This window comes from Chlorocebus sabaeus, chromosome 22, assembly GCF_047675955.1.
Source record: "Chlorocebus sabaeus isolate Y175 chromosome 22, mChlSab1.0.hap1, whole genome shotgun sequence".
Lineage (NCBI taxonomy): Eukaryota > Metazoa > Chordata > Mammalia > Primates > Cercopithecidae > Chlorocebus > Chlorocebus sabaeus.
This window is the reverse complement of record NC_132925.1, coordinates 27311276-27337602: the sequence shown is the minus strand read 5'-3', so window position 1 is coordinate 27337602 and position 26327 is coordinate 27311276. Positions and strand designations below refer to the sequence as shown.

Below are 26327 nucleotides of genomic sequence, written 5' to 3'. Positions count from 1 at the left end.
AGGTGCGCACCACAATGCCTGGCTAATTTTTGTATTTTTAGTAGAGATGGGGTTTCACCATGTTAGCCAGGCTGGTCTCCAACTCCTGACCTCAAGTGATCCTCCCACCTCAGCCTCCCAAAGTGCTGGGATTACAGATATGAGCTACCACACTGGCCTAAAATTATGATTAAAGAACAATAAAACACATGGTTAGGGAGTAGCAGTTTATTTTAATTATGTTCCCTTTTGAAAAACATCTGACAAATATTGCAACTAGCAATAAGGTTCCCAGACAGAAGAGATTTCCCAACAAGGAGAGGTCTATAATCCAGATCTTACATTGTTAACCTCAGGACTGGCTACAAACTTATTGCCTGATACAAAATGAAAATGCAGAACTCCTTGTTCAAAATGTATTAAGAATTTTTTAGCAGAGTAGAGCATTATTAAACCAAGTAGGGATGTGGAGGGGTGGGGGGCGCTTGGGGACTGTGTTATTGTTGTTACTGTACAAGTCCTACACTTGTAAAACCAGTCCTGGTTATCCTTCAGTTGCTGAGATCCTTCTCCACAAGATTTTGTTCTTAGTGTTTCTTGATTAAATGATGTATCCCTAGACACACATGAGAAATCTAGATTATGACTGAGTCTATAGAGGTGCTATGTAAACATGATTCTGTTATTTTTTTTCTTATTATTCTGTGATTTCTTAATATACTAGAACCTTTATCTATCCCACAGTGGAAGACATCATAGATTTTTTGGGTAGGGCTGGCTCTTAATAGAACTTCAATAATTAGGGCCAGGTGTGGTGGTTCATGCCCATAATCTCAGTACTCTGGGAGGCCAAGGCGGGCGAATCACTTGAACCCAGGAGTTCAAGACCAGCCTGGGTAACATAGGGAAACCCCGTCTCTACCAAAAATATAAAAAAATTGCCTGGGCTTTGTGGTTTTCATCTGTGGTCCCAGCTACTTGGGAGGCTGAGGTGGGAGGATCGCTTGAGCCCAGGAGGTTGAGGCTGCAATGAGCCGAGATTGTGCCATTGCACTCCAGCCTGGGTGACACAGCAAGACCATGACTCAAAAAAAAAAAAAAAAAAAAAAAAAGAACTTCAATAATTCATGCTAGAAGTATATGCTTGCATTCCTTCCCACTTGATTGTCAGTTGCTAAAAGCCAAGACCCCAGTCTTGGGATCCTGAGCTTTTATGCAGTCATCTACCCCCACATAGTTTGGAATGAGGGAGAAATGGCAAAGGCACTTGCATGATTATTTCACTATGACCTTTCTCACAAATTCCTCCCCGATCTCTGTCCCTTGCTGAAACAGAATCTGTGTACTCCTTTTCCTCTGGGCCGCCTTCCAGGCAGGTGGAAGTCATCTCCTCGAGGCCTTTTCTCCTCCTTCCCAAACCACCCCTCCAGGCAATCGAGGGATGAGAATGGATCTTCCTGAACCAGAGAACTTGGTGTTTACTCCTGCTTCCCCACACTCTATTCCTCCTTATCTTGGAGGCCCAGCAGTATCCTTGAGTTTATCTTTGACTTGTATGACTTTGTTCTCCCTAAGAATGGAGTCAGGGGATGGAAACATTTCAGTTCTCTCTTGAAATTAGAATAAAGATGCAGAGGGCCGGAGACCCACTTCCTCCGTAGATTCAGTGTTGATTGCTTAATCAGGTGAGTTTTATGCGTCTACTAAATCACAAATAATTTGAGAACAGCATGTGTTAGTAATCCTGAAAAATCCCAGGAACGGTTCTATAGGAGTGCCTCCAAATATGATTGGAATTCTTTGCTCATAGACAGTGTATTTCTTCCAAGTCTAAAAAAAAAAACACGTGCTGTGTGAATTGATTTTATTGTATTTTTTCTAATTAGTCTTTAAAAACTTTGGCTGTTTTGCTTATTGGTGAGCTCCCATGACAAACCAGGGCATTTGATTGAATTGTAAACCAACTTATGACCCTGAGCAAAGCAAACTTCCAAACAGATTGTGATTCTTGTTATCAAAGCAGTTATGAAAAAAAAGTTATAGAAAAGGCATTTTTCGGGCAATTTAAAAATTAATGTCTAGTAAATGAGAATAATCCTATCTATCCTCTTATTTATTTCAGAAGAAGAATTTCAGAGGTTTTAAGGAATTTTGAAAATGGGAAATTTAATAAGGAAATGGCATTACTTCTACTACTACTATTACTATTGTAAATATATTTAAGTATTATTTAATACTTAAGTAATTTTAAGTAATATATTTAAGTATTATTAGTTTTTAGAATTCGTGACCTCTTATGGCCAAATTGGTTTTTAATAAGCTAGAATTTAGTAATAGAATTTTTCCATTGAATTAGGTTTTAATAGAACCTAAGTTATTATTTAATGGATAATTTCTACTTGGAAATTGGTACGACATACTGAGTATACATTAGATGTGCTGAAGGGGCTATATGTCAAAATTACCTGTTTTATAGATACACCGAACACAATTTTCAATCTGTTATTAGTAGAATAATAATACTGGTCTACTTCATAGGATTTGTGGATCTTACTAAATAGATCTAAATTCAAATATGTTTCTTATGGCTTCATTGGACTATAATTAAACATACGATAAACTGTGCATGTTTAAAGCATATGATGTGATGCATTTTGATACCCTTGAAAGCATCTCCATCATCAAGGTAATGAATATATTCGTCACCCTCAAAAGTTTCCTTCTGCTTGTTCATCATCTCTTCCTTCCTACCTCTTTGCAGGGTGCCCTTGCCCCTACTCCCTCGGCAATCACCGATCTGCTTGGTTTTCATCACTATTGGGTAGTTAACATCTTCTAGTCTTTTTTTGTTTTGTTTTGTTCTGGCCTCTTTCACTCACCATAATTATTCTGAGATTCTTTCCTGTTGTTGGGTTTTGTTTTCCATAGTTTGGTTCATTTTTATTGTTGAGTCGAATTCTGTTGTATGGATACATCATTTTCTGTTTATTCACCGTCAAACGTTTTGTATGTATTTATTCTTTTCTTCTCTAAGCTAAACTTCATCTTCACTTCAATTCTGCCTCCCGAAGGCTTCATGATATCACAGGAGTTTTGTTGTCAGCCCATCATATCTGGATCCAAATCACAGCCATATCTCTTGTGAATGTGTGAATGCGGCCTTTGCAGGTTTCTTCTCTGGGCTGCAGTGTCCTTATCTGAAAAATGAGCATAGTAATATGTACCTCTTAGGACTGTTGTAAGGGTTAAATATGTAAAGCATATAGAACAAAACTTGGCACACAGTAAGTGCTATCTGGTTGGTATTTATTATTACCATTGTTAATTGCATATGATATGTTTGGTAGAACTTCCAGTCCATAATAAACTCTCAACAAATGTTAGCTATTATTATTAATTGTACTAATATCACTATCGGACATAACAACTCTTCATTTCTTTCCTTCCTTCCTCGCCCGTCTTGTGTTTTCAGTCTCTTCACTATTTTTGTTACTAATTTTCTCTGTGTTACCTGATCAGGCAAAATAAAGGAGGACAGTGATTCCCAAAGTATGATCCCAGAACCAGCAACATTAGCATCAATTTGGGAACTTACTAGAAATGCCCATTCTCAGGCCCCACCCCAGACCTACTGAATCAGAAACTCTGGGGGGTGGGGCCATGGTCTGTGTTTTAACAAGCCTGCCAGGTGATTCTGATATAGCTAAGTTTGAAAACTAGTGCAGTCAGGTAATCGCCAGGCTGGTGCAGGAGTTAATGCAGGCTCAGTTCACATCAACCTTCTTGTGAGGAAAAGCACACTGTTGACTAATTGAGCTTAATATCAACTAAAACCCCTAAGTCCTTTTCACACATGTTGCTGCTAATCCCCATATTCCCCATCTAGCACTTGTACAGGATTCTTTTTGGACTGAAGTATAAGTCTTTACATTTATCCCTATTAAACTTAATCTTGTTAGATTCGGCCCATCGCTTCAGTCATGTTTGGGGAAATTTTAGTTCAGCTGGAATGAACCATGACAAAAAAGCAGGGCCCAGAGACCAAGGAGGAATGTTACAAGGACAACATCCTTTTATATATTGGCCAAATACTGGCCAACGAGATACTGACTATGGTGGGCTTCTAATTAAACACTTGAGACCCTGAGGGGATGTGGTAATTTGATTTCAGTTTAATTCAACTAACATTTATTGGGCACCTACCAAGTTCCTGGCTGTGAACAAGGTACCAGAGGGGGTGCTAAACAGCTCACTCTTTAATGTCAGATATTAATGTCTACTATCTGACATTAATAGTAGAGACAAGTAGAGATGAAGGGGTTTTTGGTTTTGGTTTTATAGCAGGCACATTGTAGCCCAATATACCAAATACTCACAAGTCCCTTAAGGAAGAGAACTATTTTTTGAGTGCCAGATCCTTCACCATATGCTTTGTTGACACTTTCATATTTAATTTTCAAACCAATCCAATGACATAGGAATGATTGTCCCATATAAATTTGAGGAAACATAGATTCAGAGGTTAATGCATTTCTTCAAGGTCCCACAGGTAGTTAGCGATAGAGCCAGAGGAAGCCCCGAATCTGTATGGATTTAAAGAACATACTGCATATGAGCTTTCTCCTTGTGATCAAGAAAATTAAGCTCTTTAAATATCAAAACCACTAGTAGCTTAAAGTCCAACCGTAAACTATTAATGCTTTTGGACTGATTTATAATAGTTAGGTTTAAAATCCTAAAAACATTAAAATAATGATACATTACCTAGTCCTATATATACTGAATAGTGCATTTAACTGTGCTCACAGTCCTAATTAAAAAAAAAAACAACAACAACAACAGAAAAAAACTTATGTTTGGGTCAGGCGCGATAGCTCATGCCTGTAATCCTAACACTCTGGGAGGCCGAGGCAGGCGGATCACTTGAGGTCAGGAGTTTGAGACCAGCCTTGCCAACATGGTGAAACCCTGTCTCTACTAAAAATACAAAAATTACCTGGTCATGCTGACGCATGTCTGTTATCCCAGCTACTCAGGAGACTGAGGCAGGAGAATCACTTGAACCAGGGAGGCGGAGGTTGCAGTGAGCCAAGATCGCGGCATTGCACTCCAGCCTACGGGACAGAACGAGACTCTGTCTCAAAAAAAAAAAACAAGTTATGTTTGGTTTTATTTCTATTTGCCTCTTTTAGAGTGTTAGCCACATATTTTAATCCATCTATATCACAATATTAATATTATATCAATATACAATATTAACACGGTATTATTAATACTGTAACTCCAAGTTGTTACCTGTAGCAGCCAAATCTTTGGAAAATATATAATTTCCTCCTCTAGGGGGCAAAACTAATCAATTCATTTCTAGCAGGTAATAGCTGTGATATTTTACTGATACATAATGTGCATTTTAGTAAAGTATCTTGTAGTATAATGGAAAGACACTGGACTTGGAGTCTGAAGATAAAAAATATGCTTCCCCTTACTAGCTATATCACCCTGGGTAAAAATATTTAACTTATATAAACCTCAGTTTTTAGATCTCTAAAATGGGATGATAATGTTCATGGAGTTGTGTGAAAATTAACTGAAATAGTATTTATGAAGTTTCTCTGTGGTCTGGTAATGTTTTACAAATACAAGGTTTTATAAACTTATCCATTTTACAAGCTGCCAAAATGTGAAATATTTTGGATGCTTCTGCCACCTACACATCTACCTAATTCGTAGAGTAGAATTTGAAATTTTTGAACTTCTCTGAAAATGCATCCATTCTTCCATAGTTTCTTTTTAGCGGTAGAGTTTCCTGTAGAGTTACATACAAACAGTGGAATAGAACTGATATTAAAATTCTAGATTCCGTTTGTTAACTTGCATTTCAAAGATAAATTCTGTTTAACAAGCATTAATATTGTCAACACTACTGGCATCATCATTATAAAAAGATTACCACTGGGTGCCAGCATGCCTGATGCCATGTGCTATGGTTATATAAAGTGAGTTAAGCTTAAGAAGCCTAGTTCTTCAGGACTTTATAATATGGGCAGACTTTATATGAATAGGGGAAAAAGTAAAGATATGCATTTGAATGCCTGGATTTAAACCCCTGCTGCATCCCTTATTAGGTGTATGACACCTAGGCAAATGACAATCTCTTAAATTTCAATTTATTCATCTTTAAAATTGGGATAACAGTAACTACCAGATTGAGATGTTGTGAGAATTAAATGCTATATTATGGGTAGAGTGCTTAGTACAATAGCAGTATTTAATGCACAGTCAGTATCAGATATTATCTGAGCTAAGAACTCTATACTGCAATATCAAACTCCTAAACTTTTCTTCTTTTTTTTTAATTTTACTTTAAGTTCTAGGGTACATGTGCACAACGTGCAGGTTTGTTACATATGTATACCTGTGCCATGTTGGTGTGCTGCACCTGTTAACTCATCATTTACATTAGGAATATGTCCTAATGCTATCCCTCCCCTGTCCCCCGATCCCCCAGCAGGCTCCAGTGTGTGATGATCCCCACCCTGTGTCCATGTGTTCTCATTGTTCAATTCCCACCTATGAGTGAGAACATGCAGTGTTTGGTTTTCTATCCTTGCAATAGTTTGCTCAGAATGATGGTTTCCAGCTTCATCCATGTCTCTATAAAGGACATGAACTCATCCTTTTTTATGGCTGCTTAGTATTCCTTGGTGTATATGTGCCACATTTTCTTAATCCAGTCTATCATTGATTGGCATTGGGGTTGGTTCCAAGTCTTTGCTGTTGTGAATAGTACCATGATAAACATATATGTGCATGTGCCTTTATAGTAGCATGATTTATAATCCTTTGGGTATATACCCAGTAATGGGATTGCTGGGTCAAATGTTATTTCTGGTTCTAGATCCTTAAGGAATTGCTACACTGTCTTCCACAATGGTTGAACTAGTTTATAGTCCCAGCAACAGTGTAAAAGCATTCCTGTTTCTCCACATCCTCTCCAGCAACTATTGTTTCCTGACTTTTTAATGATCGCCATTCTAACTGGTGTGAGATGGTATCTCATTGTGGTTTTGGTTTGCATTTCTCTGATGGCCAGTGATGATGAGCATTTTTTCATGTGTCTGTTGGCTGCATAAATGTCTTCTTTTGAGAAGTGTCTGTTCATGTCCTTCGCCACTTTTTGATGGGGTTGTTGGATTTTTTCTTGTCAATTTGTTTCAAACTCCTAAACTTTTCATCTTTCTTTTCTGGTCATCATACCATGCAAAAATGAGGTTTCTCTGATAATAATGAATAAATGTGAAGCCTAGAAATTATTGTCAATCACCTGCACTGCTTTATGAACCTCCTGGAATCACAGAGTCTTAGAGTAGGAACCCTAGGCTTTGAAAGTCATTTAGACCAATGACCTTATTTTGCATATAGGGAAACTGAGATCCACTCAGGTTAAGTGTCCTATCCAAGGCTATAGAGCCAGTTCGTGATGAAGCTGGACTAAGATCTGGGCTCTACACTCAAAGTGTGTCACTCTCCCTCCTCCATACTGTCTCCCCAGACAGCCTGGTCATTTTAATCCCTTCTGATGTTTGCCTTGCCAATAGGACCATGTTGTTCTGGCCTGCTGCCAATTTAGGCTGTCCAATTCCAGTTAAGACTTCATGGTTAATCTTGTTATTCATCTCCTCTTTTTTTCCTAGCATGTAAGTTTCACAATGTATTTAGTAGGGGGAAAAACCCAAAACCTGCCTTTGTTTTCCAAATAAAACCTTATTTGTGTCAAAAAAAAAAATGAAATCAATAAAAGCTTCCTTGTTTGGATAGGGATGGGTTGTGGGTCCACAGGCCCATAGGCTCAGCTCAGACCCTTCGTTCCCATTCCCTCTAAAGTGGTCCCTGAGGGAGTTCCACTGAACGCTCAAGGCTTCTCTTAGCAACACAATTTAAAAGTTACTATCTCACATGTACACTTAACAATGGTTATTCCTGGGGACTCTCAACTTGTCAGGAGTGTCTCAGGCCACTTCCATATGTGTGATCCTGTTTAGCATTTCTGTATTTTTAATATGCTAAACAGGATTATACATATTATGACATATTTTAAATGTTTCCACTCAATAGATTAACATTTTAAATTCAGATACAAAATTGATGACAGCAGGTGTGGCCTCCTTTTGATATAACACCAGAAGTTGAACTTTGAGATACTTCCACTTCCATCCTCAACTTGGCATTGGCCCTTAATTTTCTTAACTTGGCCTGTTCCTCAATTCTCAAGATCCAACTCAACCATCATTTAATGGGTATTCACTATGTGTTAAGTTCCCCACTAGGTACTTGAGCCACAAAGATGAAAAAGATATAATCTTTGCTCTTCAAGCAAGTAGCAGATTAATGAGGGGGACAGCTCCAAAGTGTTTCCTATGAAACTGTGTCCTTTCATGCCTTTGAGCAGTTCCTGGCCCCTGACTTGTGTTAATAGCAGTGGAGGTGACACAGTTCCAGTTCAGGGCCCCCTTTAAGAGGACTGACACCTTCTGATTCCTTCCTTTTGGAACGCTCTTGTTTTGGAACCCTGAGCAGCTGTATAAGAAGTTGAGCTGCTTTAGTGGATGGACCACATGAAAAAACCACATGGAGAGACATCATGAAGACAAAGAAGCCTAGCTTTCCCAACACCAACATCCCAGCTTGAGCCCAATCCTCCAGCTATCTCAGCCAAAGTTCTAGACATATGAGTGAACTGTCTTACATGCTCCATCTTTGTTGAGCCCTCAAGTTGTCTGTAGCTCCCGCTGATGTCATGTGGAGCAGAAGAACCACATAGCAGATCTCAGTCAACCCACGGAATTTTGAGATACTAATAACTTAGTTATTAGTTAAGTCATTATGTTTTGGAATGATTTTACATAGCAATAGGTAACTGAAGCAGATGGGGAAAAAAATGATGATGCCATGTGGTAAGTGCTACCATTAAGGTATGTGCAAACTGAAGTGTTAGCATTGACAAAGCCCTGACTAGACAGTAATTGGCTAGAGGCTAGAAGTATGCCAGGATTCATGGAGGAGCTGGCATAATGAGCTGAAGCCTGAGGAATGAGTCAAATGTCATCAGGTAAAGAAAGTAGCATGTATAAAAAAGCCTAGGAGAACATGTTAACAATACATATTTAGTATGTAGTTCAGTGTCAGCTGGGAGATAAAGCATCACAAAGATATACTAGAGCCAACTATAAAGGCCTTTTCTTATCAGGCTAATATTAACCTGCAGGCAGTGGAAAGCCAATGATAGCTCTTAGGCACTGCTACGAAATGAGCAGTTATCATATCTGTTATCTTAGGCTTCCTTCTCCTTAGCCATTTTACGCTATGGATCACTTCCCCTTTCCCCTTTCGCTTCTTCTGTGACTTTATCCAGGTTTTCCTCCTGCTGATCTAATAGGTGCTTCTTTTTTGGCTTCATTGGTCCTACTTACTTTTCTACTGGAATTTCTCAAATTTCTGTCTTTGATTCTCTACTCATCTTTCCCAATATTCTCTTTTGGCTGTAACTGAGACTCCTTGGCAGAAGATTCGAAATCTCTGTCCCTAGACTGGCCTTGCTTTCTAAATGCCATGTTATCTCAGACAAGTAAAACCTAATTCAGTCCTCCTCCCCTCCCCACTTCCCCCCTGTTTTTCTTTTTTTAAAAAGACTTAATCCCAAATGTAATAGTAGCCACTTTTCCCCTAGAAAATCCAGCCCCTTCTCTTCATTTTCCCATTTTTCTGTCATTTCTATCACCCAGGCTTACAACTTCAGAATCACATCTTTAATTCCCAACTTTCTCACATACTTAACTGTCACTCAAGTTCAATTGTTCCTCCTTTATACTGTCTTTCACATTTTTTTTGGTTTATTGCTTTCTTTATAGTTTCCTTAAAATTAATGCTGATCTTGCCAATCTCCTACTGTATTATTTTTTCAAGGCCATTGAGTCTGTAGCTGAAAAACTGGTCCTTCCACAATCTGGTCCATAAGTGTTTTATTTTTCTCAACACTCTTCTTCTTGAACTCATCTGTACACAGTATAGCTTGTAAAGGGCCTTGATGTCAAGTTGATTTTAGGACCCTGACGCTGTGTTGTATATTCTGTGCATAACACTATTTTTTATCTTGCCAAATAGGGAAGTAAGTTTAGCTAAATAAATATGAAGTTTTCTTGATAGGAAAGAGTGGGGAACAAGAGGAAACATGTTTCTTTTTTTTTAGAGGATTAGAGAAAGCTAACCAAGGAATAGAAGATAGATGCCTCGGTGCTGAGGATCAAATGTTTTTCATGGGTTGGCTAGAAGGAATCATTCGGAAGGCTTACTAAAAGCACAGATAGCCAGGCCCTACTGCATAGCAGTGGATCTAAAACTTGGCTACATTTTAGAATCACCTGTGGTGGCTGGATGGTGGGGAAGAGGCGAGAGATGCTTTAGAAAAATACTGATGCCTAGCTCCCCTCATAAGTAAGTCTGATTTAATTAGTTTTGACTGTAACCTGGGCAACAGAATTTTTTAAAGCTCCCCAGGTGATTTATAATGTACAGCCAAAGTTGAGAGCATGACCCTAGAGATTCTGTTTCACTATGTCTGGGATGGGGACAGTGAATAAATGTCCCCATGTGATTCTGAGAGCCACCTTGCCACAGGAAGAAGCATTTGTTTCCCTGGGTATTTCTGAAAAAGGATTCAATAAATGCCTAAGGCAGGCACAGAATGGAGTTGTTCTTATAGATGGGGCAATAGGCTGACTTCTGAATGGAAGCTAGTGAATACGTCCAGCTCATCCTCACACCCTCCTCTCACAATGAGATTACCCATCACTCTTCAGTTCTCTCCTCCCAGAAACCAAACTGACTTGGTTTTATCACTTTTTCTGCTTCAGCCAAACTGCCCTGTTTGTTGTCCTCTATGAATTTTCACTTTCATTGTATCTTTCTTTTCCTACTACTTAGCTACTTATGTCAAAACCTTACCCACCCTTAATGCTCAGCATAAATCCCACCATGGTAGTGAAAACTTCAGACACATACTGAAGTACTGGGGGTTAGAACTGCAACATGTTAACTTGGGTGGAGGAACACAATTCAGCCTATGTTCATACCTTATATGTCAGGTGAGAATATAAATTGTAGCACACTGAAAACAAAGAAATACCCAGTTAGGGCTACCCATGTGTTTATTATCATGCCAGTAATTTTGCTTTGAATGATAATTTCATACATATGACTCAGGAGGCAAGAAAGGATAAGTAATTATGAACTTAATTTTAATTAATTTTATTGATACTACTTATAACAGTTTTTGACTCATAATTACCCATATGAGAGTTCAAGCAGTAGATATGGCTGAAGCTAAAATGGAGGAACATAAATGGCTTTAGGATATAGTTGAAAAAGGGTGGGATTTGGAGGGCGACTTTGGGTATATCACGACTTTTCTGAGCCTTTGTCCCATCACCTGTAAAAGGGAATGTTAGCTGTGTAATCAGTGAAGGTGGAATGAGCAAATGAATATGAAAATTTAAAACACTATTTAAAACACAAAATTTAAAACACTATTCAAATATTTTTATTATTATTGTGATGAGTGAGAAATTTGAAGAGAAGCCTCCAGAACTGTTTATTCCCCACAAAATAAGAGGTTCAGAGAAACTGAGACTAGAATGCTGCAAATAAAATCTAGCTGTCTTCTGTTGCCTGACTTTACCTAAAATCTCCTCATTGGTGTATATATTTTTCCTGAATATATTACACAGAAGAACCTTTATCATTGAAAATCCATATGACTACTAGCAATGAGTTTCAATGTTAATGAAGTGCTATTTGCATAGTATATAGGACTTGTCCTTTTTTTTATTACTTACAATATGGATAACATTTAGGGGTTGTTCTCAAGGTATTAACAGCTATTGGGTAAAAAGTCAGATTTCAAAACTAGAATGAGATAACCAGGTCTTTTCCTGATGCACTGATATTACAGGGCTCCTATATATATGTGTGTGTATATATATGTATATATATGTGTGTATATATATGTGTGTGTGTGTGTGTGTGTATTTTTTTTTTTTTGAGACAAAATCTCACTCTGTCACCCAGGCTGGAGTATAGTGGAGTGATCTCGGCTCACTGCAACCTCAGTATCCCAGGTTCAACTGATTCTCTGACTTCAGCCTCCCAAGTAGCTGGGATTACAGGCAAAAGCCACCATGCCCAGCTAAGTTTTTGTATTTTTAGTAGAGATGGAGCTTCGCCATGTTGGCCAGGCTGGTCTTGAACTCCTGAACTCAAGTGATCTGCCCACTTGGGCCTCCCAAAGTGCTGGGATTACAGGTGTAAGCCACCACACCTGGCCAATATTTTTGGAATAATGAATTTTAAAAGTTGCACATGGTTTTAAGCCACTTGCTACTTGGCCTCCCCTGACAAATCAGGGTGGCAAATCAGTCTTGGGCCTTGGGCCAGTGCCATTGGCAGCCAGTTGAGATGATGGAGTTGGAGGCCAGAAGTCAGAGTCAGGAAGCCTCTTAATACCTACAGGATGCCTCCTCTCTCTCTCCTTTCTTCCCTATGCTACTGATTTGAGGGTACTATTTTGCTGTTTGTACTTGGGTCAAAATTGCTACTTATGGCTTTGAAAGACATATAAAAGGATCAATAACTATGAAATTAATGTTTAATGTCAGCCTGCTCACAGCTCCTTGATTTCCTGATGTGTGTCTAAATTACTGTTGTAGGCAATAAATATAGTATGAAGTTTGAATCCCCATTGTGCCTATGGCATATTAAATAAATAGCTTATGTATTTGCAATCCTTTCTTCTGATCCTACTTACCAGTCAAAAACTCACTATCTTGTCCAGCGTTCCCTCTTGTTCATACTTGTATACGGAGTATCTACCATAACCCCAATACTTAGTGAGTAGCTATTTCAGTGAAAAGGATAATAAGTAGGGTTGCTAAGGCCCATATGGTTCAAGTGAATAATATTAAAACAAAACAAGACCCACTGGAAATTATCGTTAAGTTTGCTGCTACAGTTCTTATAGTCATTACACTTGTCAATAACCCCAGAGCCATGGAGAATAGATAAGTAGCTAAGCAGCTCCTGAAAGGTGGGAAGGTAACGTTGTGTCTCTTGTTTTTGGTGTTGCATAATTTATTTATTCTTGTAAAGGTTGGAAGGGCAAATGTCAGGAAATAGAAATTAAATGCAGGATGTTCTCACTCATAGGTGGGAATTGAACAACGAGATCACTTGGACACAGGAAGGGGAACATCACACATTGGGGCCTATTGTGGGGATGGGGGAGGGGGGAGGGATAGCATTAGGAGATATACTTAATGTAAATGATGAGTTAATGGGTGCAGCACACCAACATGGCACATGTATACATATGTAACAAACCTGCACGTTGTGCATATGTACCCTAGAACTTAAAGTATAATAATAATAATAATAATAATAATAATAATAAAGAAATTAAAAGCAGGAGACTAGGCCAGACCACAGCCCCTCCATGTCCCAGGCTACCTAGCTGGAAGATGAGGCACAAAGTGACACAAAGGTTGAGAGGATGACTTCTTTAACTAATGTCAAGGATCATGAAATTGCAACTAGCCTAGAAAACAGCTGGGATCTTCTTCAGAGTTAAGGACCAGTGTTGTTGTCGTTGCTTTTTCAGGAGAGTATGGAAATGAAGCATCCTTGCGACAGAAGGTGGGGTTGTTAGAGTGGTGATGGCAGCCAGAGAAGCAATCCTCATGACCTTTATGGAGCAGAGAAAACAGCTGGACAGCTGATATTTTCATCAGCTATGTCTTTGCCCAGCTGCACAGATGGGCACTTAAATTATATAATAAATCACAGGCATTCCAATGTACCCATCAAACCCTGTCAGTCATATAGCTTAAAACCTTTAGAATCACAAGATATTGGAGGATGTTTGTCACAATTGGGACAATTTGGTTTTTAATATAATATTCTACCTATTGTGGTAGCAAAAGAAATCTATTGGATAAGGAGAGGTAATATTTGTGGTCAACTCCAAGTTATACCTCCAATTCTTTCTCTCTACTGAAGTTCCCATTTGGCTTCTTAGGGAATAAGCTTCCTCAACTATGAATGATAATTGTTACTATCTAGCCTCAGTGTCTCTTCTAGGGTAAAAGTGAAATTGAGTTTTATAAAATAAAAAAAGTAGTAGTATTTTTATTTCTTATGATTATAAAGGATTTAACTTCATCAGTATTCAAGTGGTCTTGTATCATTCACGGATGACTCAATAGCAACGTGTCTACAAATTATTCAAGCTCTTTCCATGACTCATGCCATGTATTATAACAAAGTAAGTTTTCCCTCTCTCCTGAAAAAAAAGGCCTATTTTTTTATATGAAAAGGGGTAGACATTTGGAAACTTTTAAGAAAGAGATTTTATTAATAATATAAATGGTTGTTAACATTTTTAAAGTGAATTAAAATCTTGTCACCAAGATGCAACTAAGATTCTAGAAGTCATAGACTTTCATTTGGTGGAACATGAGTATCAATATTATAAAGATTTTATAATGACTCCTTCAGAAATGTTAGCATGGAGGTGCATGTACCCAGGTGGAGGGAAGCTGGTCTATGGTCTATGTAAGTGCTGCTATAACAAAATACCACAGGCTGGGTAACTTATAATAAACAGAAATGTGTTTCTCACAGTGCTAAAGGATAAGTCTAAGATCAAGGAGCCAGCAGGTTTGGTTGTGTGGTGAGGGCTGCTCTCTATTTCCAGGATGGTACCATACTGTTGCATCTTCCAGAGTGGAAGAACCTTCACATGGTGGGAGGCAGAAGGGCAAGCAAGCTGAATGCTGTGTGAAAACCTCTTGTATTTCATTTGTTTTTTATTTTTCTTAGTTTTTATGAGACAGAGTCTTGCTCTGTGGTCTAGGCTGGAGTGCAGTGGCACAATCTTGGCTCACTGCAACCTCTGCCTCCCAGGTTCAAGCGATTTGCATGTCTTAGCCTCCTGAGTAACTGGGACTTCAGGCATGCACCACCATGCCCGGCTAATTTTTATATTTTTAGTAGAGATGGGGTTTCACCATGTTGGCTAGGCTTGTCTGGAACTCCTGACCTCAAGCAATCTGCCCGCCTCTGCCTCCCAAAGTACTGGGATTACAGGCTCAAGCCACTGTGCCTGACCTGAAAACCACTTTCATAAGGGCCTTAGTCCCATTCACAAGAGAGAAGCCCTCATGACCTAATCACCTCTTAAAGGCCCTGCCTCCCAATCACATTGTGACATCTGAATTTTGTGGGAATACATTCAAATCATAGCAGAAGCCTACTGTCATTCAGAATGATCTGAAAGTCAGCATTGTTCCTGAAATAAGTCAAGAAGCATACTATACATTTAATAGCATGCTGAATAACTAAGACCCATATTCTTGAGTAACCTGGGATGACTGAGCCGTTTCCAGCCTATACTCTCCTTGCTCTTCCCACTTTTCACAAGAAGTGATGGTAATTACTGCTCTATAAGGTCAGAGGTCCAACTTTGTCTGAGATATCTATTAGTGTCTGCTTCTACCCAGCTGGTTCTGGGGAGTCTTTGGGCTGGGAGTGGAGGGGAACTCAGGATGTGGAAACTCCTTAAAATTCATACCTGATGGGTTCTGTGGGTAGCACACTGGCCTTAGATATTCAGCAAGAAAAAAAAAAAAAAAAAAACAGAGTTTTTCAACTAACTATATTAAACTCTGTGGCCCTCCACTCCTTAGAATAAAAACTAACATTATTATTTTTTTTTCTGACGTATCATTTTTACATTTGGAAAATTTTGAAGATAAAAAATTATATATTTTATCATTCAGAGATAACAACTTTTAATGTTTGGGGAAATTAAACATATATGCACTTATATGGTCATTCATATGTATACAACTTTGAAGGAATACACATTTGAATGATTTGCCCTTCAAATTTGAATATAAATCTGAGCAGATATGTTTTACTTATTTATTTGTGAAACATCTTCAAGCCACTAAGTGCCTTATTAGCAGGAAGTCCTAACTATCACTCTTGAGCTGTCTCTACCTACCTGGCCAATTCATCTCTCCTCTCTTCAGGCCAATTTCCCAAGAATACTAGGGATATACTTTTTTGGTGCAGAGGATGGGTTGATGGCCAGGGCCATTCCTGCTCCCAGTGCAGGGTATAAAGGGATCAGTAATGACTAATCAACTCAGGATTGCTATTGCTCTTGGCTGGTACCTAGTGTCACTGTTGAAGACTGTGCCCAAAGGCCCACAGATGCTTGTCTATTCTGTGTCATGCCCTTGTTGGTCTGAATGCCTGTCAGCACACAAATGGGGCTCTGGACTTGGACTTTGAAATTATAGCTCTTAGTTTGCATGCAGATATTCTGTCATTATTCACTACAGCAAAACCTTCTGTATATCACTATGTCGTCATGGCTAGCCTTAGTCACACACCATTGAGACTCTTCACAGTGCAGCCTGGGAAGTGTGTGACTCTGGCTAGCCTTAGTCACACACTACTGAGACTCTTTACAGTGCAGCCTAGACTTGCCCATTCTTCAAAGTTATTTCAGGGACCTCCTTGACAGTTTTAGCCACTGAGCCTGGGGCAGGACCACTCTGTCCACCCTCCTAAGTCTACTTAACTCCGAGGCTCAAGCAGCAGAGTCAATAAGTGCATCCCTTTGCCACAGAGGCCTGGATTCCTTTGGCAAATGAATCCATGGCCTTATAAGAACAAGTTCTCTTTGTAAAATAATGAAGCAGATTGTGTTAAAACACTTTTAAGAAGCCAGTATTATGTCTACTTTTAAAACTGTGTATCTTAGTTATTTATAGAACTAGGAATTTCCTTTCAAATAATTCATCTCTGAACTGGAAATTTTGTGCACGTAATTTGTAGTCTCAACATCTAGACATAAGAATAAATGATGTAATTCTTAAGTAGTTTTCTACCCCCAACAAGGGGCATCCCATTGATGCTCAGTCAATCATAATAGATATCCTGAGTATATAAATATCATCCCAGTAGATGGCACAGTCTTTGCCACATTGCAGAAGCTAATGACATGCTTGATTTCTCTTATTTTAACATCCAAATAGGGATGTTAAAGTCCTAGGGAACAAATAGGATATATCACAAAATATATCTCTGTCATCAAATATATCAATATATCATCAAAACATACCACCAAAATATATTTCTATTTTTTAATCTCAGCAGCCACCTCCTAGTCCAAATGACATCATTTTTCACCTGGACAACAGGAATGGAATCCTCATTGGTCCTCTACTGCCAGTCTTGCCAAATTCTAATAGATTTTCTTGCCATAGCAAGAGAAAAAACAAAAAATCAGATCATGTCCCTCCCAAATTTAAAACCCATCGAAGGCTCTTCCTGGGTTTTAATTTATCATAAATGAAAAGCCCTTTGCCAGCTCTGGGCCTGTGCCCTTATTCCCTAGTCCTGGTGTGCTTCTCTCCAGATCTTCACACAGAGGCTCATTCTCAGCCGTAAGATGACTTCTCTCACATGGTTGTCTCAGAGGCGTCTTCCCTGACTTCATTTCTAAGGCTGCCAACTGCAGTTTCTCTCTTATTTCCTTTATGGAATTGTCATTTTAGTGGAGTTTTGAGGAAGAGTAAAAGTAAATATTGTCCAGTCTGCAATATTTACCTGGCTATTGTGATCATACTTGTTTTGTGGAACAAAAGTTGTTATCATGTTCTGTACAGTTTTAAAACCTGCTTTTTGTAATATCAAATCATAAATATTTTTAGATTAGTAAATATACATCTATAACATGATTTTTTATTATATTGATATGTCATAATTTAGGTAACAGAACTCTACTGTTAGAAAATTCAGCTGCTCTTTTGTGAAAGAGTTGGAGAAGACCAAGGTAATTCTTAAGGCCTTAAAAAAATGGAGATGGACTTTTGAAACTAAGATTGTAGTCTGAAAGGAGAAATATGGATCAATGACAGGGTAAACAGAAATGTATTCTCAGTATCATGAAAAAACTAGCATTGGGGTTGCTCTTAAAGCACTAAAGAACTAAATTTTGAACAAGTAATGGAAATACCATATTAACCTTATTGAGCCAATTAGAGTTTGGTTTCTTATGTAACGAACATGGTGGATTATGATAGAAGAATAGATTTGATGGTTAAAGCAATGGGTTGAGTTTTTGAAATGTTAAATTTGAGATATTTATAGAACATCTGGGGGAAGCTCTCTAGTAAGTAGTTGGTGTGGGGCTTAGGAGGAAGTTCTGGATTGGGGAGACATCAGCATATGTTGAATGGTAATTGAGACCAATAGAACTGGATACAAAAATTCAAGGAGAGTATGTAGAATAGTAGACCTATGAACAAAATGGTGAAGAACACAAACATTTGCAGGATGGACAGAGGGAGATGAACATTTAAAGGAGGTGGAGAGAAGAGGCCAGAGAACTAGGAGTAAAGCCGAGAGAATGTGTGTTGTGGAATTCTCCAGCACTGATTAGCCTAACCGTGCTTGACTGGTCATATGAGTGCTTTTCCTCCTCTTGATTCTTCATTTGTATCTCCCCAAACTGTGCTCACACAGAGAATAACTTTTCCAGACAGAGCATCCTCTTCTTCAATAGAAAATATACATGTTATTGTATTCCCCAGACAGAATATCCAATAAGTGCATTAAGCTCATTGAATGATTGCTAGGGTGTGATCTGAAGCATTCAGGGAAGGCTACTTTTTTGTCCTGAAAGAGCTCTCTGGCTGACCTACAGCAATTCTTGACATAGTGGGCACTTAGTACACCCCAGCGAGTAAATGGTTCCATGAATATTGAATGTCTAAGTATCTTATTAAAATGCAAATATCCTGAGAGGGATGACAAATAAATTGTCAACCCCTATTAACAATTTGATAGGCTGGGGACTTGTTATTGAAACTCTTTTCATTGTGGTCAGTCTCTATGTAGTAGGCTCATAGGGCTAATTACTGTGGAAGGTAGACCTAGAGTGGAGGCTTAGCTAGGAAGGGTGTATCTAGCACATTAACTCAGTTTTACAATATCCATACACACCATCGATATTTGTCTCCTCAGCTGCCATAACAAATGACCACAAACTGTGTGGCTTAGAATAACAGAAATTTATTGTCTCACGGTTCTGGAGGCCAGAAGTCTGAAATCAAGGTGTCAGCAGGGCCATGGCCTCACTGAAGGCTCTAGGGAAGAATCCTTCCTTCCTTCCTCCTACCTTCTGGTTATCAGGAACCTTTGGGGTTCCTTGCCCTGTAGATGCAGTTTTCCAATTTCTGCTCTTCACATGGCATTCCATCTTCTGTGTCTGTGTGTCCCTGTATTTCTCTTCTCTTACAAGGACACTAGTTATTGGATTGGGGCACACCCTGATTTAGTATGATATCATTTTAATTTAACTAATTACATGCAAATATCCTATTCCCAAATAAGATTGCACTCTGAGGTTCTGGTTGGACGTGAATTTCTGGGGAACACTGTTCAACCCAGCATACCATTTATTATGACTAGATGATGGTTAGATACTCGGCTAACCTCTAGGAAAAATCTGGCTGTGGGGACCAGAAATCATCATATGATATGAGACACTGACGCTGACAGGTATGTGTGTACATCCGCTGGGTAGCATAAAGGCACTTTTCACTTACTGAATGTGAGAGGTAACCTACGAGCACCACACGGTAGGAAAAAAAGAGTGACAAAAACATTTATTTACTCTAAAAACATTGTGAGTGCATATTATGGGCCAGGCTTTGGGTGAAAGACTGGAAAAAGAGTGGTAAATGAAAGAGATATTACTCATGTCCCCAGGGAACATACAATCTAACAGAAAAAGATATGCAATAAAGAGGAATAGAACAAATATCCACTTGAAATTTTAAAACTGAGCAAGTGTTATGAGATTTACAGAGTGGTCTGTGAATGAGAACAACTGAGAGGAACCTACTGAGAGAGGGCAGTCAGGTAGAAATATTGACACTGTAACTTGAACCCAAGAGGCGAAGGTTGCAGTGAGTCCAGATAGCACCACTGAACTCTAGCATGGGTGTCAGAGTGAGACTCCGTCTCAAAAAAAAAAAAAGAAAAAAAAAATTAAAATGTTGAAAGAGTTCAGGGTGAGAAATTAGAAGAAGGTGTGTCTGAAATCAGACTCATTTATTAGTTGTACCAACTTGGGCTTTCTTTTAACTTTGTGAGCCTGAATTTTTATATAAGTAAGATGAAGGTGATAATATTATTTATCTTTGAAATATCTTAGGGTTGTTGTGAAGATAAACCAATGCACATAAAAACTCTTTAACAATTATAACATACTACACAGATGTTCACACTTACTAAAATTGTTGGCCAACATATGACCTGTCAAAATAACTGAAAACTAGATGTTTGACTTTTCATATTTAAAAAGCTCCTCTTCCTATCTTCCAGAAGAATGTCATATGCATAGATGTGCTTAAAAATACTTTTGATGAACCTTATATCAACCCTTTAGGAATTTTAACCTGACATTTGTCATCTTCTGCAATTGCTTCTTTGCTAGATGCATAGAACTTTGTCTCTGCAGGGTACTGAGTTACCTTGTAAATGAGTAGTAGTAGTTTTTCTTTTTTTTAAAGAACTTTATGTACTTCCATAATTTCCCTAATAAGGAGGCTATTTTTCTCCTGTGTCTCATAAGCTGACTCCAATCAGTGCCTAAAGAGAAGTTCAGGAAATGTTAAAAGCAATGGAATCCTCATCAGAACAAATACAGAGTTTCCCATGGTGACCACATGGCAGGACAAAGCAGGTTTGGATACATGAGTCTTGATGGGATATGCTTGTCCAAGATTAGTTTCCTTACTTTAAAACTGTATCTCATTATAAAATGAGCCACACAGACTAGACATAAAGAAAATGTTACTGGCAGCCAACTTCAATTTTTAAATCCAAAGAGCTTAGAATACTTATAGGCATAATCTTGTTAATCTTCATAATACTATGAGGCAAGTCAAAGTATCATCACTCTTAGAGGAAAGTGTGACAAAACTTGGGTTTATTCTGAGTCCCTCTCTGTGTTTTTCGAAGACCTAACTCTGTGTAACTATTATTTAAATATTGAATATGATTCAGTTCTAGTACATAAAAAAAGAACATATGTATTATGGCTGAATTAGGACAAGGGTTCTCAGCCTAGAAAGATCTATTGGTCAATACATTAATTAGGACAACAAGTTTATACCCTGTGTCAATGTAATTGTTTATTGCTTAACTTAACCCTCCTTAATTTATTATAGTCATTAGTGTCTGTTAGCAAGAAACAATGTGCTTGAATTTTACAAGAGTATGTGGTTAGCAGCTTTCTGTCTCTGAGCTGGGACCTGCCTCACTTGATCTTCTCACCTTACACTTAACTCAGGACTGAGCTTTCCTTACGAAATGATTACCCTTCCCAGTAGAATTATAAATAGTCATAGCTCCTATTTTGCATCTCAGCTCACAAACCTATAAAATGAGAGGATGAGATTAAGTGATCTCCAAATAATCTTGTACATCTAAAATTCTGAGTTAATGGTTATCTATGTTGATACAGAATTAAGGCAATAATGATAGAAATAAACACTCTAAATTAGAGTATTTGAGACAATTAGAGTTACTTGTATGTTTTCATAACTATGTAAAATCAGTTTGAGGGTTAATACCTTCATACTAATTAGTGTACAGAACTGCTGCCACAAAAATTTGGTTTAGGTTTCCAGAGCATGACTTCTAGGAAAGTGAAAGTCGCCTGGCTTTTGGGGAGGGAGCAGGGAAGAGGCTTTTGCTGTATGGTTTAGCAACAAATGTTTGGGCAGCAGGACATAGCTAGGAATCCAGGAATTTAGACATCATTGAGGAAATGGACTCTTAAAGAAGAACTGCTAAACTTGTAAGGGCAGATCTAAGTTTTACAGGTCCTGAAGCTTATTCAATTATAAAGAGCCCTCTTTAAAAAAATACAAAATTAGGTATGAAACCAATGTATGCTTATTCAGCAATGAAGTCCATTAAATGAATTCCATTAGAATTCTGTTAGAAGTGAATATTTACTTTTAATGCTCACAGCTTCTCCAACAGCATCCAATACAGGAAGAGTGCCATGGCGGAGATTTGGAAAGAGATTAGTCTTAACTAATCACATTTGAAATACTTTACTTTTATAAATTTTACAAAAACCTATGGCCATTGGAATGTGTTGCTCACCCCCAATCAGGATCCCTGGACGAGGCCTGTGAGAGTGAGGGACCCAGAGCCTGAGCATCATTAGTTTCATATCACATCCACTATTATCTATATGTCTAGAATATTCCATAGACAGTTCAATTAGAAGTTCATTTAACTTAAAACAGTGAAGTCATTAAAGAAAGAGGTAGATCTGTATAAACAATCGTAAGAGTTGCAGAATATATTGTTAAATGAAAAAACAAGGCATGGGTTAATAGTATAGTATAATCCCCTGTATGTTAAAAAAATTAAATATAGGCATTAAATGTGTGTGTGTTGGTATGTGTATGTGTGTGTAATATATATTTGGCACATATCAAATTCTTTTTTTTTTTTTTTTGAGACGGAGTCTTGCTCTGTCGCCAGGCTGTAGTGCAGTGACATGATCTCGGCTCACTGCAACCTCTGCCTCCTGGGTTCAAGTGATTCTCCTGCCTTAGCCTCCTGAGTAGCTGGGGCTACAGGCATGTGCCACCACACCTGGCTAATTTTTTTTTGTATTTTTGGTAGGGATGTTGGCCAGGATGGTCTCCATCTCTTGGCTTCGTGATCTGCTCACCTCAGCCTCCCAAAGTTCTGGGATTACAGGCATGAGCCACCGTGCCTGGCCACATATCAAATTCTTAACAGTGATTATATTAATATTTGGAGGTTGTATGAGGTAATGGGTTATTTGAATTTTTGCACAACAAAAAATATTCATGTGTTACATGTAGGCCTCCTATTAATAACTGCACATCCCTCCATAATTTCAGGCATCCCACTCTCATACCATCATTAGCCATCTTTCCAATTCAATTCCTCTACAGCTTAACTCCAGCTATTTTTGACTCACAAAGATCCACAATCAAACCTCCTATCATTTCAATATCCCTACTCTCTTCATATCCCCACTTCTGTCGTTACCCAGCTTAATTTCCATGGCCCATTATTACAGTCATTGTGCATACACCTTACTGTCCAGCTACCTCTTGCTTTGTCATACTTACTTGGCAAAACTCCATCCCCGCTTGACTCCAACTCTCCTCCTACTCTGCCCCTGCAACTAAGCAGCTGAATATGGCTGGAGCAAAAACACACAACTCATGCTGACTGGTCTCATTGAAATTCCTCACCTCACCTCAGGGGGCTTTCATTGCTGCCCTGGAATCCTTCGCCATGTTTCCCAGTCCATTCACTCTCCCACACTCCTCGGTGGCTGTTTCATACTTTTTCCTCCCTCCTCAAACATCCATGCCTCCTCCGCCATCCTCACTCTCAGCTTTTGACTATGCTTGCTATTTCATTGAGAAAATAGAAACAATCAAGAGAAAAAAACGCAAAAAAACCTTGCACCCATTCCCATCACTGTATCCACCCACCTACCTGTGCCCCGCACTCTGCCTTCTGTCCTGTTCTGTGGATGAACAACCAGGGCTTGCATCTCAGGCCAGCCCTCCACTTGTGCACCAATCCCGTCCTCTTCTTACCAACCTAACAACATTGAGGGCAGATGAATCCACAGGCTGGCAGGTACAGTGCCTGGGGTTCATGATACTTTTACAGGCACCTTTAAAATCATAAGAAAAGTTAGAACTTCTAGGTCAAAGAAAATGCTATAATATATGTTAATTTATTCATGTTTATATAATGCATACTATTTAAAATATTTTAATGGAGGAAGGGGCCCATGATGGCAAAAGTGCCTAGGGCTCATGGAAGTCCTAACATAGCCCTGACTACACTGCCGTCTTTTCTTCTCATTCAGCATCAGTTTACCCCTTTCTTTTAGGGTACCCCCAAGTCAGCAAGCATACTGCAATTTTCCCATCTCCCTAAATCCTGTCTTGATTAGCCTATTTCCGACCAGTCACCGTTAACTTTCTGCCTCTTTTTTTGTTGCTGTTTAAACCGCAAAACTTCTTAATAGATGTGTCTATATTTACTGTCACCAGTTCCTCTCCTCCTATTTTCCTTTGACCTCAAGTCCTCATGCCTGCCGCAGCACTAAAGCCGTTTTCTGACAGGGTCCCAGCGACCTCCGTAACACTAAATGCAGCCACCATTTCTCGGTCCTCCTCTTACTTGTCTTCGGAGCAGCATTTAAATACTTGATTATTCCTTCTACTTACACCACTTCTTTCACTTGGCTTTTATGTAGGCAGGCCAGGTAATTTATCATCAGAATAAAGATACTTTTGAGAGTGAAAGATGGGTGGTACTACTACTACGTACAGCTGAGACACAGGCCTCAACTTGGACCATCTCAGGCAACTGGACCTTATAGTCGCCGTTCTCCTAGGACACCACACAACTGGCATTTCCCCCATTGTCACTGGCTGTTTCTGCCCAGTCTCCTCGCCGTCCTCCTCCCCCAGCCTCTAAATATTGGACTTCCTATGGCTGAGTCCTTGAAAGACTTCTTGTTCTGTATTCCTTTGGGGGTAATTTTCACCTGCTGTGCCCTGGTGTGCTATGCTATTGATAAAATATGGAAATGCTGCCATTTGGGCCAGCTGAGAGCTGCTCCTCACCCTCTCCTGTGCCCTCTCTGACCTCTCTGGCCTCACTCTGGGACCCTCAGACCTTCCCAGGATCTAATTTCTGAAAGGTTGACACCTCACCCTTTAGAACTGCACTCCAGTACCTTGATTGGTTAGTATCATTACTATATTGGTTGTTAATTATTTTGAATAGCACCTTTGTGCTCCTTTACAGGACTTTAAATGAACTCTTAATGGATATTTCCAGCTGGGACCTTTCTTCTGAATTCCAGACTTATCTATCCAATTGTCTATCCATCATCTCTGTTTGAACACATAGGGGTATTTTGAACTTAAAATGCCCTGATTTTCCTCTGCAAACCTGCTCCTCATACAGACTTCCCTAAAACTCAGGTAATGGTAACTCTATCCTTTCAGTTGCTCAGGCTCCATTAGGGTTTTCTGATGGTTTGTTTTTTAAACTCCTCCCTTTCTTTCATACCCCTTATCAAAGTTATCAGGAAATACCACCAGCTCTACCTTCAAAATACATGTGCTACTCCTCACCATCTCCACTGCTGCCATTATCCACCATCACCCCTCCCTTGACCACAGAAGCAGCTGCTGTCTCCCAGCATCCACCTTTGTCCCTTTCTAGTTATTTTCAACACAGCAGACAGAGTGACCCTGATAAAACAGAAGACAGCTCATGTCACGTCTCTGCTCAGAACCCTTCCATCTCACCCAGCATCAAGGCCAAGCCCTTACAACAGCATCAAAGCGCAGTGCTTCTGGTCTGTGCCATTCACCCATGACCTCTGACCCCATCTCCTTCTCCTCTCCCCAGCCCTCTCTCAGCCACACTGGTCTCCCTGCTCTTCTGTGTGTACCAGGCACACTCCTGCTTCACAGGCTGGACACTTGTAATCTCTCCCTGCCTGCCCTGTTCTCGCTCCATGCTGCACACAGCTGGCTCTGCTTCAGGTCATTAATTAAAGGTCACTCACCCTCTCAGTGAAGCCATTTTTAACAAATTATAGCCCCCACCCCATTGCCCTTCCCTGCTTAATTTTTGTCCACAGCACTTATCACCACCTCACACACTGTAAATTCTACTTCTGCGGTCTTTGTCAGTTTTGTTTGGCTGTAACTGCAGGGCCTAGAACAGTGCCTGGTATGTAATGGTTGCTCAGGAATTGTGAAATGAATTCGTTAGGAAAAATTGTAAATATCATTTACTAATCTGTAATTGCTGAAAACAGTTTTACTATTATTCAGTTTTACTAATTATGAGTCAATATGCTGTAGAAAAAGTCGCCCCGAACACAGCAAGAAGTTAGTCACAGCCCTGTTTTAGAGTGTTTGCAGAGTTAGTAAAATAGAAATTTTGTGTATTCTTTGGAAGCTTATGTGCTAAAAGATATATTGTGCAGATTTACACACTCAGGGTCAGGAGAGAAGGCTGAAGCCCAAGCACTGAGGCCAGGAACACCGTGTTCCAAGCCAGTCCATAATCAGGTTAATCTACTCCAGCCTCCAGCCTCTAGTCACACTGCT

The 26327-nt window shown here is 39.2% G+C and overlaps 1 long non-coding RNA gene across 1 annotated transcript in view; it reads right to left on the bottom strand.

Moving 5' to 3' along the window:
* Positions 1–1829: 1829 nt before the first annotated feature.
* LOC140709765 (uncharacterized) overlaps positions 1830–26327 on the bottom strand; it is a 32429-nt gene continuing 7931 nt past the window's right edge. Inside the window, exons 2-3 of the long non-coding RNA XR_012090487.1 lie at positions 4976–5093; positions 1830–3176 (exon numbers count right to left, since the gene is read on the bottom strand). This is a non-coding gene — a long non-coding RNA (uncharacterized lncRNA). The remainder of the gene's footprint in view (positions 3177–4975; positions 5094–26327) is intronic.